This window comes from Neodiprion lecontei, chromosome 6 (assembly GCF_021901455.1).
Source record: "Neodiprion lecontei isolate iyNeoLeco1 chromosome 6, iyNeoLeco1.1, whole genome shotgun sequence".
Lineage (NCBI taxonomy): Eukaryota > Metazoa > Arthropoda > Insecta > Hymenoptera > Diprionidae > Neodiprion > Neodiprion lecontei.
Window position 1 is genome coordinate 8,156,479 of NC_060265.1, and position 13,967 is coordinate 8,170,445.

The following is a 13,967-nucleotide window of genomic DNA, read 5'->3' on the forward strand; positions in this document are numbered from 1 at the left end:
TCCTTCTTTCGTTCTATTCTCTCATTTTTCTATCGTTCTTTTTGGTATGTCGAGACAATTCGCATCGTTAACGTTTGCATATTCTCACACCGCGTTGCATCTTCGGGAGTTGTAGATCAGGTAGCGAGTATATCTTTTGCGGCCATTCGTAAGGTGGCCAAGTTACGCCGGTTACTCTATGCAAATTATAAATGCTGAAAAGAGAGACGAAGGGATACAGACAGACGGAGAGAGCGAAAGAAAGAGAGAGAGAGAGAGAGAGATAGAGAGCTTAAAAAATAAGAATACACGAGTGAGTCGTGCTAACGCGATAAAAAGTTGGTTAAAAACAAAAACATCTACAGCAACAACAATATGCATAATAGAATAAGGTCGCAGAGAATTTCAACGCCGTCATTCCCTGGAGCTTAAGAACGATAATCGCGCCTGCAGGTGAGGGAGGTTTGTAAAATTCGACTCGTTAACACCCGCGTAACTCAACGAATCTCCGCGAGTTGTCGAATAACTTATCTACGCGTATACCGTGCAAGGGTATATGTATATAAATGTGACAGCTGTAGAATATAAATATAATTGATCAACCCATTAGCTCTCGGTCCGAGCTGTAGGCGCCAAATTACTCGGGGAAGAGTTAATGGCGAGATAGAAGCCGTGAATGTTATCGTAAAAACAGAAGAAATGATATAAGTACAAATGGGCAAGGCGAGCTTTGCCGAGAGATTGGGTCTATCCTCATCCCGCAAACTATCCTCACGTTCCTGAAAAATTATTATTTTATTGGACAGCCGTTAGGTCTTCGAGTATATGCGTAGATATATTTCTACGTGTACACAGATCGGTGCACGCCTCTGTCGTTCGTTATCCATTTCGGGGTGGGACTTTTTATTGTTGTTATATACCTGTGTGCGTGTGTGCAAACATATTATACACACGCATGGCGGTCACTGAAAAGACTCAAAAAAAAAATTCTCCAACTTTCCCTGAGTAAAATGCTAAGCAGCAGTGCCAACAAGAGTAAATAATTAACGAAGCTATGAATTGATCGGTATTTAAAAATATGGCAACGATCTATTTAACAGCGACGGAAAGTAATTTGTATACAGCCGAACTTAAGCGCAGAAATATTTTTATAACAGAGCAGGCCTACTTTAAGACAAGGCGGTTAAAAGGCGGTAGTAACGAGCGAATGAATACTGAAAAGCCAACTTTTTCCGGAAATCGTTAGCGGCGAATTAAGAAATTGGGTGAATTGTTTCCCTTCGAATAAATTTGTCGCATGTTTATTTAATTTTTACAATTTATTCTCCATTCACATTTTGCGCTTGACAATTCAAAAAACGTGAATATTTTGCAAAAATGAGTTTCATCGCGGGTCCAAAAGTTCAGAAATGATGTAGCTGTAAATAAGAAACGAAGGATTAAAAAATTTCTAAACAAAATAAATAACAAACTTCTATCACTGTAAGAATAAGTATTACAGAAATAAAAAACTAATATTTGAAGAAATGAATGTCCATTTCGTGTATTTAAAATTTTCCAACACATCTTCTGATTCCGTGTCAATAACTGACCGGGAGGCAAAAGAAGAAAAACTTGTTGCTTCGCGGCTGCAGCGACGGAAACTGTCGTTGTATGGTATTTATAAAATTATACCTGTGCCACTAGATTTTTAGGATTCCAGAGGTGATTTTTTAATACACGTATAATTCCGTGAATCTTGTTTGTTATTACAAGTTTCTCTCGCTTTCGGATGAAAGCTTGTATACTTATATATATACAGCAACACCTGGTCGATTCCTGCGGTTATTTTCCTCGTTAAAATAACCAAGGTTGCGTTGGCAAATTCATCTACGTACATTTGTAATTATTTGTTAGCTTTCCGGGAAAATATAAGAGAATTCATTGAACAGATAGGCGTATAACGTTTCTTAAGAACTTTGATTAAGGAAACCAGGCTAGAACCATACAATAATTTGCCAATAAACAAGAAGGACGCGGAAAGCTTTAAGCTCAAAACGTTACGCATTCCTAAATGAAAGATGATGAAAGGATCAAAATGCAGCTAACTTAATAATTCAAGTTAGTTGAAATTTCTTCATTCGTAATTAAAACAAATTATTTTTTTCACGGTCAATCCGTTTTTCATTTTCTTTCATTGCGTTTTAGATAACCCTTTACACCTCGTAGGTGTCTATATGTATACATATGTACACGTATAAATAGGTTGTACGTAACGAATTGGTTTTTGTAGAACCAAGTTCTCAATTTCGATTATGCAAATTTCTCGCAAGTGCTCTTGCAATCTTTGTGCAAAGAAAATTGCTCCGAGATTTATTCACTACCTGGTAAAATGCAATGCATTTTGTCGATACGTTTCTCAGGCAGAAAATCAATCGGCGGTAAATCCATGCAATCCACAGTGGTGAAATATGACAGATAGAAATAAGAATATAGAAAGTGAAGAAAACTTCACGTCTAAAAGCGAGTGAATTGTATAATTTATGAATGAAAATTCGAAACGCTGACCCGGGATAATTTCCGTCCTCATCACTCATTGTGCGGAGCTCAAGTCTTACATTAATAAAATACGATGCAAAAATTACAGTAGACGAGGTTAAAACCCGCGGAGGCTTAATTATTGTCTGTATCGTGTTACCGCAATAAATTAAAAAAATGCGCGGTCTTTCGTTCGGTGAAAAATAAATTGCTGTCATGCAACGGCAAAGCAGAGCGTTGACATTTTAATTCTACCTATTAAACGTGTTTTGTATTCTCCCCTGAATCCCAATTTACCCCTGAATCAATTTTCACGATCCGCCTGCCGTATCAGCGCAGGGAAAAACTGATCGCCAGTTCTCGTATTCCGGCTGCAACAGAAATTCGTGGTAACCTTAAGGAAGAAGCAGACTGTATTCGGCCCCTGAACATCGGAGCTTTACGAATTAATTACAGGCGATATACAACCCTGCGAAAGTTCCGGGTAATTTTCAACTTGTTGTATGATATACGGTATTCGGGATGATTGCAACTCGATCGTGAGATTGTAATTGACGGAGGTAAAAGTACAGCCGAGCACAATTATTTAATTTAAATTTATATCTCTAATTGGAAATTTCGAAATTTCAATCGTATACCTTGATTAACACGTCGCTGTAGACGAGAGGAAGGGAACAACTGATTTGGTCAGTGTCGAGACTCTAAGAACGACAAAAAACAATCGGTTATTTTTTCCCGATTCATCGAGTACGATCGACTATTTTTCAAACTCGATTGTTTTTCGTCACAATCGGTTTTAGACTCTTACCCCCATTAACGACGCGAGACATTATCAATTTTTGTGATTAAGGTATCAATTATTATCATTGTCTTACTTATTAAGTGCCTATTTGATAGAATTAGTGAAAGATAAATGAACGTTTGTATCTAAAATCGAGAAATATTTTGAACGAAACTAATCATTGTCAGAAAACTTTTACGCCATTAAGACTATGTACTGAAATTAACGAAATTTTGGTTTTAAATTCAGCATTTGAAAAAAATCGATTCATTTTTACCGATTCAATCGAGTCGGGTTCGATTATTTTTCTGGTCCCGATTGATCGATGCATCGATTATTTTTAGCTTATGATCAGTGGCCGTCGCTTATAGACTCAAAATATTCGAGAGATTCGCGAATTATGGTGAATTCGATCAATAATAAATTCCCTGTTACGTAGCGCTAGCGTGTTGCATTTGAGAAATTGGTTCGAGTTGTATTTTTATTATTCCTCTAAAACTGTACCCGTCAAAAACTTAAGCGAAAGCTTTTGAAGGATGCGTCGTCGCTGTACGTGTAAAACTTTTCAACATACAAGCAAGACAAGCTCCGCGTGACGCAAATGATACAACGAAATGCATCATATTTTCCAGTACAAGAATCTTACGAATATACAAAATTCGATGTGAAATTTTTACCTTCCTTCCGAACTTCACTCAACGCAATGTGCCAACATTCGGACGACACAAAGCCGTGCTGCCGAATTTTCCAAACGCGACAAGTTTCCAGCAGCGATCGTTATATGCAGTGGGGCTCATTTTATGTGATGCCATAATCTGCGAGTCGCGTATAACATGCTAGGCAAATTTTCAAGAGCACAACGATACGTCCGGTGAACTATAAATCCACTCGACGCGTTCACCATCACGTTTTATCTCGCGCTTGAATAATTATTATTATACCTATTACACGTTATACAGCTGCGTTTCAGAAATACGCAAGATTGCCGAAGGACAACGTTTATTCTTATCCTTGAGATGAAAACTTGGCATGATCGCAGGGCGAATGGTGCAACGATACCTGGAAAAAAATCCGCAAATAATTCGGAATACAAAAATTTGTTACAGAGCTTTTTCCATCGACGATCCAGCCAAAAGTTCAGCCGGCCGAACCCTCTCGGAGGAAGCGATTCACCGAAGACCGTATAAATAAGCAATGCAAATGAATATCAGTCGCCTCTACCCGGCTTATTTTTCGCACAGAGTCCGAGCCCGATTATTCGCGTCCAGTCGTCGTGTAATTCGCTGCATTCAATCCGCATGTATAAGGTATGCAATCTGCGGCAGAAAGACGGCCGAAACGATCGTCGAAATTCCTTTAAACGAGACAATTTTATCGATTTTCCAATTCAGTCGATGAAACGACCGGACAGCTTTATAATCCCGGGAAAATCACCGCGAATTTAAGACCATGAAAGTCAACCTGCATGCCGAGAATAAGTTACACATCATTTGTTGCCCGAGAGATACAACGCGGGCACTGAAATTGCGGTTAGCAAACGATTTCGGAGCGGGGAATTTTACGATTCGTATTATACATGCACTAGATACTATACGTCTTGAATCTATGACACGCGGAAATCCGCATGAATAACCAAAAGTTTAACGATATTTTTAATACCCTTGAAGAGTGAAACCGGTTCAGATTTATGAAAGCGTAAAAGCGAACCTTGGGATTGTAGCTTGCGGATGTAAAAAGAGTCAATCGTGTGATCCTTGCGGTATCGATCGGGAACAAGGATCGTTTCTTCGCTCCGAATTAACTCCAGCGCGAATTTTTACCATTTCATGTATTGAGAAATTGACAGCGAACTTGCAGAGGTCACCGAACTACACCCTTCGAGCAATATCCGTTTTTGATCGCCCGCTTTTCCCCTCGGTCGACCATATATTACAAACTTATCCCTACATACGCTGACTCGGATATCCTGATTCCCGTATAACGTACACAATATAACACGTAGGTATATAAACAGATGCAAGGGTTCAACAAATCTGAGAAAAACGATCCCTAGGGGATTTTTTTTTCTTTCTTTTCTTAAATCCCTTTTCTGTATTTTTATTTTACTTATTTTCGTTGCGACTAGCAAACGACCGGAAAATTGTCGAACAAACGTGCATACGTCATTTGATTTTAGAACCTGGTTAAATCGGCGGTAAAATTGAGTGTAAAGAGACACTATGAATCGAGGATGCGGGGAGTGCGAATTTAGTAGGTACGCATTTACATCTCGGCCTTCGAAACTTGCCGAGAGAGACTGGAAGGAGCTTTTTACACCGGATTTGAGAAACAATTAATTCAGAGGGTAAATTTGTAAGTGGAGAACGGGCGGATGGCTGACGTTGTGCAGACTATGCGGCGCCTGGTGAAAGACGTACGCGGAGCTAGAAACATCAGTCGTAATTCGGTTCGTTCCTATTAGGCAAAAGCTTGCAGAGGATCGGACCGCGATTCGGTCTATATAAAATTTGACTGGAGGTTTTCCGTGTGGGCGAGTCAATTCACATTTCCGGGATCCTTCGACGACTCATTTCTGCGCCACATTCCGGCCACGATAAAGAAATCAAGCTCGGCTACACGAACGGCACGATATTGAGAAAAAAATAGGAATAGATAATAAAACGAAACAACAACGACGGATGAACGAAGAAGCAAGCAAGAATCTCGTAGACCTTTGCGGGTGACCGTGAAGAGAAGAGGATAAAAAGTAGTCGGCAACTTCCACGCATTTATTGCTTTTAATGCGACCGTGAGATTCAATCAGTCGAAAAGATTCACCCTGATGCGGACGACGTCAAAGAACGTGTAAAACTAATTTCACGCTCCCCTCGATTTTCCCGTTTCTCTGTTTTCAGAGAAAAAAAAACGGAGTTATTGTAATCACCACGAAATATGAAAAGTTGAGTTTTTATTACATCTCGACGTTTCGAGATTTACAGAATCACCTCCGACCATTTTCGGATGGACGTTTGTGTGTGATCAATTTTTTTGTCTGACGTTATCCTGGGAATGAGTTAACGGATTTCAATGATTTTATTCTCGATCGACGTGGCTTTTCCAAAATTAAAACTGATTAGATCTTCGCTGTGATCGATTCAGTACTTTTTCAATCATTTAATTAACAAAATTCCAAAAAATCAATAAAAAATAATGACATCTTGAAAATGGATGAATGGATTTTGGTGAAAATTGGTACCGCGAGGTTTTCTGCGTCACTGATCACGAAGCTAAGGTCAGGTTTATAAAATTTAAATTGGGCGTATTCAATAAGCTGAAAAAAAATTGAAAACATTTGGAATTTGATTAAAATTGGCACATGTCGGTTTGTTGGGTGGCTGATCGTGAATCTGAGGTCAGATTTACCAAATCCAAAATGGCGATCCAATACGATGGAAAAAAATCTTGGTCGTTTATTTTTTCTTAATTTTCTTTATCCAAACGCATATAATCGAGAAAGACAAAGGATGGCAAAAATTCATGATGAAATTGGAGCAACACTCACATTATAACCGCTTGGATGTGTCTCTGATAGGGAAAAAAGACGGTTCTAAGTTTTTGCGGAAGAAACTACTGTCAAGGATTCGGGGAAAATAATTTCGCCAGGGAAATATAATATTACCACATAACGTATATTTTATTGAACGTATCGAGTTCGGCACATCCATCAGAATGCCAGGCTATCTTGTGAGACTTCAACATGCGTTTCCCCAAAACGAATTAAGAGACTCACAATCAGGCATCGGATTGTTTTTTTACGTTCTGACGTGATCATTATACGATAATAGTGGACCTCATTCTGCTGAATCGAACTAGACAATATTTTCGCGAAGTTCGATTCCGGCGATAAAATGTCAGTATTTAATTACATCGGCCAAGGTTTTTTTTCTTGCCGATGCTCATAGATGACTGCCATAGACGCGAAATGATTCCTGCAACCGCGTTCTAACTTTATCCCATTTCTGCCCAAGGATCTAAGGATGTTTCCTTAGACATGACGCGATATTGACACATTAGCCCAAGTCAATAGACTAAACGGCAACCTGCCCTCCCCCCCGCCCTTCGACCCTTCACTCGGCATTTTCATTCGTGTCAAATACGCGTGTCTCGCCAAAGAGAATCTCCATGCATCGATGTCGCTGTTTCACATCTGCATAACGTCCCGTTTTTATTTTCATTCGCTCTTATGTAAAGAAATGACACCGTATTCTTTAATAAATTTGACAATTAACATTGCACGCGAATCTTACAGTGAGAGCGATCAGTATCGATCAATGCTTTTATCGCTTGCAACAATTGGCGAAATACGCTTTAGCGAAAAACAACGAAGAACCCGCAATAACGTTTTGCTTTACGGTTAGAGAAAAATGGATGTCACCGCTGTCTGTTTGAAAGTTGATACCTTGACATTCTTTAAGCCAGGTTCCAACCTTTTTCATATACCGAACCTGAGGTTGAAGTCGAATATTTTAACGAGTTTCAATTCCAGCCGAGGACTGCAGCGAACCTTAAAGGGAGAATAAAGTAAAGAAAACCGCAGGGTGAGAAACTTCGATTAAAGTCAACCTAAGTAAGTATGTATAAGGTATACATATATGTATAATGTATATGTATTCTAAGGTTCCTCAAAAATTTCGAAAATGTATCGAGAAGAAACAGCTACTTGGCAAAAAAAAATAAGACTAATGTCAGATTATTTAGAAGCAGAGTAATTTTTCCGAGTAATTGCATACGACTTTAATTTTTTGAAGAAAGAAACACACAATTGATTCAAAATGTAACAATACGTTCCGTTTTCTGTACAGCAATTGCTTAGCCTCATAGAATTTTCCCTGGAGCTTCAAAACTGATATAAAAAATCAGCTTATTATCGTTCATAGCGGTTTAAACGCCAGTGAAAAAGACCAGAGTCGGACGGATTCGTGATTCCTGCCAAGTAGCAGCGATGCGTTATTGGTTAGACCGTAGTTCCCGATATTCCAGTGGAAAGAGGCTACTCCTGATCAGCCGACAGTGAAAATAGAGTACGCTTGACATCCGTCAGACGGCAGTAGAAAAGGAGGGTTAGCAACGCCGGGAGAAAAAGTGTTTGGTCAGACGCTGTATTAGCAAGTAGTTCAGCCGGTGTCTGGTCGGCCATTTGCGGAAAGTAGACTCCTTGCGCCTACGGTACAATTTTCAGAGATTATTCGTCGGCGTTTCTTTGTTTATTAGTCGATGTTTATTAATGATTCACCATATTTTTATTCCATCTAAGACGGAAATAGAAATTCATGCGCTTAGAGAAATCTCATCCTATTATAGTTGTAACAGAAAATTACGTGTGTAACAATAATGTTGACATGTTATTTACGCAATCGATATAAAGCGGAACAAGTATAATTATTCAATGTAACAATAATTCAATTCTAGGTACCAAAAACGAGCCAGTCAACAAAGGAAGTTTTTCTTAATTTAAGAACGAAAATTTTTCTCGCGAATTTACGGCTATAGATTTGAATCTGCGTTAACCGTAAGGTGTGGGGGCGTTGAAAATGTCTTTGACAGGAAAAAGTGTTGGAGTGGAAATGTTTTGGGGTGAATGTCGGAAGGGTCAAAGATTTACAGAGAACAGTCTATACCTACTGTAGAAGTTTTTTTAGGACTACACAAGGATCTTTTTCCACGAGGTCTGAGTCAGAACGACAAATATTTTTCTACCGAGATAAACAAGAATTCTCATTATGGAATCGGATCCAGCTATACCTTTTCTATAAAAGTCGAGATTTCATTTACAGAGCTTGGACAGTTCTGTATAATATCTATTCAACTCATAGACCGAAATGCACGTTTAAAAATTAGTGCCTAAAAAAGTAAAAACTCTGATAACTGGGTTGGAAAGCTGCGAAACGTGAGAACTGGATTCATGGCTGCGGACTGCGGATATAAACCTAGATAATATTGCGACGATTGCAATCACTGGAACGTCGCTGCCTTTTCAGAAGTTTACAAAAATGTCCGTAAAAGATTCTCACACGCATAAGAAGGTTTTCTCTTTGAAGATATGAAAGGACGCGCTATCAGAGCCTCGTGTTTATCTCGAACCTCTTGATCCAATAGAATAATGCTATATTACCACCGAATATAATGATTGAAATTTGTATTCGTGTAACGACGCGCAATTCATCTCAAAAGTACGCTATACGTCGACCGAAGGAAGAAATTGCTGTCTGGTTTCACTAGCGTCAGAAATTGCAGTTATTCGGTATCCCGGGTGGCGGACTAATAATTTATTCTTACGTCACGGGTGCGGGTTTTCTGCGATTCACTGAACGAACCAATTAGCACTGCCAGACGATCGATTATTACTTTATCACTTCTATCGGCTTCACGTAAACTCGCGAGAATTATTAGTAACTTTACCTAAATTACATGGCTGACAGGGATTATTATGATATTACGTAACGCGCGTCGACAATTGGTGTATTACACTGTAATAATTGTATTGTCAAAAAAATTCATGCACGTCTGTTGCACGTTATATAAAAATCCGAAATGGATATTGGATGTAAACCAATACCTACCCAAACGCAACTTTGCGCGATTTTTCACCGATCTCGATCCTTTTTCTTCTCCCATTTCTCACCCTCCCCCCCCTCTCCCCTCCCTCACCCATCATCCTCCCCTCAAAAAAGAAGAAAACAGGTAACTTTAAATGATTAACGGACCAGATTGCTCGGCGATCCTTCAACAGCATAACTTTTTATGCTACTTAAGCGGAGTTCTTTGAAGTTGAACGACCTTTTATTTATTACTAAAACGATACCTGTGACCTTCTGAGAATGTCGTTTGTCCTTTTTACTATCGTTATTTTCAATTCGGCAATCGATATCAAACGCGCAGCTCGTGAATTTCAACATATTTTACATCATCCTCATCCACCAGGCCACGTGGCGAATAAATCATGCTTTTTCGATCCTCGTATGCTGTGTGTGCATGGCTATACGAGATGAATTTTTATTAATTGTTGCAACTCATTCGCCGGCATTTTCTATTTCAATCATCAAAAATCAATCATCGTTTAAAGTAATTTCGGTTCGGCATCTTCTGGCAAAGGTAAGAATTATTGATGAAGACGATTTATCTTGACCTTGATGACTTGTTGATTAATGTTATTCTTGGATATGAAGGTCACAACTCAAAACACTTTTTATAGTGTTGACGTTTCGGCCCTGATGGGGGCCCTCCTCAGGGCCCGTCAACACTATAAAAAGTGTTTTGAGTTGTGACCTTCATATCCAAGAATAACATTAATCGGCAAGAATTATTTTCTGATAGAACTAATTTTTTATATATATTGTTGAAAAAATATAAACATGTATTCATTTTCACAGTTTATCGATCGGCACAAAGGAATATGGTAATAGTTTGAAGTTGATAAGCTCGCTCGATTTCGCAAACCATCAGCCATCTATAACTCTTACGAAAATAAACTCGCAACGTATAATACAAGTTGTAGAAATATTGATGAAATTATTTTCACCGAGGCATACCGAAAAGCAAGTGATTCCTTCCGACGTTTCGAATCTTTTTGCCCCCCGATATTGCTGCGTCATCGCCAGAAAAAAAAAATGCTCGTCGAAATTTTCCCTGTTCGTGCAGGGGCAGAAAGTTTGACCTTCTAAGTGAGTTGGAGTTGGGAAAGCAGTTATGCGCAATAACATGCCACTGACATTGGCCGCGATAATTTTTTGCCGAAACACAATACGTGACTTATTGTAAAATCTCTATTTTATCCATTGAAGTAGGATACCAGTAGCCTTTTCTCATCTTCCCACGATTTTTACTATCGAGCTGACTGAGACGTTGCGTGGGATGCTGGCGCCAAGAGAGAGACAGACGACTCTCTCTGTACACACAGAGGCTAGAGCGTACAGCAAACTAGGATTTGTCTATTCCCATAAATCACGGAATTTCACCATGTAACACCTTGAACTGCACAAACTTCTTACGTGATCCCGTGTGGAAAAGGGTGAATTTTTTCACATCCGCTTACTGCAACTCAGTCGACCTGTTCATAAATGAAACTTTTCAATTGGCTCACCGAATGAAGAAAAATCGTCTCGTTAAATGCACGCGATGAATCTAGTTTTAACGAATGTCGTGCATATATACTTCGGCTGCAGTTGCCGAAGCACGGATTGTTCGCAAAATCATAATTTAATTCACAAACTGATTATACTAAATTCAAACCTGCGGTGTGTCGTCCACAATTGACTTCCCACGTTTAATCACGCTCCAGATATTTACTGGCACTGAATAATCTCACCTTTGGCTTCTGACTCTAAAAAGTTTGACCATTGAGTGGAAAATAATGTGTTATGGAAACTTGGCACCGCTCGGCATCTACCGGACTGTATTTTATTCAGATACACGGGATCGGGTCACCTGTAGCTTCTGCAGTAGCTCAAGCAGTCAAGCTACTGATCGATTCCTTAGATTTTTTCCTAAGATTCCTTTAATACTGTTATATTAATCTTGAAAATTGGTCAAGTGGCACGAGTGCGATGCTGCGGGTTTCAATCGTCGTTGAAATCAACAATTTAGTTGACACTAACTAAACATTTTGCTAGACCAGCATATCTTGAATGCCGCCCGTGACCACGTATTTAGTTAATTCAATGACTTGTTTCTATTAGTGAAGCCACGAATAAGGTATTTTGCCAGACCCGATGTCCATTGCTAAGATGTTAGTGCCAGAGTTTGACTCGGTCAATATTGATCTAGGAATATTACTCACGTGTGTATAATTTTCAGTTGCAGGAATTTGCTTCAATTAACGAAATTAATACATTATCGGAATGATTGATTGAATTGGACACCGCTGAGAGCAATTCTAACAATGAATTACATGATCTTACGAAGTCACACAAATTGTTGAAATAAAAAATTGGAGAGCTACAAAATCGACGAAAGTTAAATATTTTTTGTGACAACATAGAGTAAAGAATAGGATAAACAGAGAAAGTCTGAGTGTTTTGACCTGAATCTTTCTTTGAATGGTATACATGGAGAGAAAAATTTTATCTAGAGTCTATCGCAACGTGAGACTTTTTTCGGAAAGAGTCGCGAGATTTTAAACAAACATCATTTGAAATATTCGATTCCAGAAGTTTCTGTCAGAAATGTTTTCACGTAAAAACATGTCGCAATTTCTACACTTTCATCGTTTATGATTCCAACTTTAACGGAAGCATAAACTGAATAACTTCATTAAATCGCCAATAACAATTGAAGATATCCCAATAAACCAAAATGAATTGAATAGAATTGAGTAAGTCCGAAAACCGAATTAACTCGATTTGAAGCGAATTGAAAATACTTACATATGTGCGAATTCTTTTGAATTTGTTTTAATTTCTTTTTTCCAATTCATGCCAATTCTGTTTTTGCAGTACTCAATTCGATTTGATTTACTGTGATATCTAATTGCAGGTTTTGCTATCTTCAAACCTAGCTTTTCGTTAATATTGGCACAATAATTTCGTCGCAAGTATAACGTAATGCACGAGTTAAAAATTATTATACAGCTACAGTCGCTGGACAGATATTTCTCTTAAGACTTATTTAATGCGTTTCATTGGGAAGAGCTTCTGGTCCCGTTATAAAGTTGAAGAGGGCGAAGAGCAGCACTTATTTTAACTTATTGTTCGTACTCATTCAGTTGGAGCAATCATGATTAGCTGCTCTACCCTTTTCTAGCTCGACTAACAGACTCAATCAAGAAAGCTTTGTTTTAATTTCATTAATACGCTTCAGTTAGTTTATACTAGACGCGACCAAAATACTTGAATCGTTGATTCTCTCTACGATTCTAGCCCAGTAAACGATCCTTCGCGCTCTTTACACAGACCACGGCGGAAAAATTCCGACAATGGCGATCCGTTCTGGGTCAGCGATTCAATCGGGCTTATTTAGCGTTTTATTACACAGAATAATGCAAAAATTAACGACGTCAGTTCTCTAGGATGGTTATAAAGTTCAAATGCAACGTGCAAGTTTTGTATTTTCTGACATATTGGGACACGGTCATTTTCTTAATTCAAATTTGAATGGAAAAGTCGAATTACGGAAAGTTTATGCTACTTAATAGGATAGAAAGGCTGCAAGTGACTGTTGCGGACTAGGGACTTTTATATAAGCCTAGTTGGTAAATTTGAGACACAGGAGTGAGAAGCGACGCTCATAATTATATATAACCCACTCAATAAATACTTATTCTAAAATACTAAACTATGTGTTATCACTAATATACGGCAGTACCCGCACTTGAAAATTTGAAAAAAACAGATAAAAGCTGTTTTTTCTTCGCTCCATAGTTATTTTGTTTGTGGAATTCAAGCAAAAAAATGTGAGACTTACAGCCATTTTAAATTTCCTTTTCAATTTACTGCTCTTCCAAAATTTTCCGCAATACGTAAACGCAATTCATAGCGCCCTACGCCAGTCGGCTGTTTTCAGCATATTAATTCTTCAAAAATAACAAATTTAAAATCAAATCTCAGTAAAGTATGAGTTTTATTTTCCAAATTGTAAATACTCAACATGAAACACGATGTTTGATCGCTCCAACAACGCTCAGTTTGAAGTGTTCCAATTTTGAAAATTTAAGCAC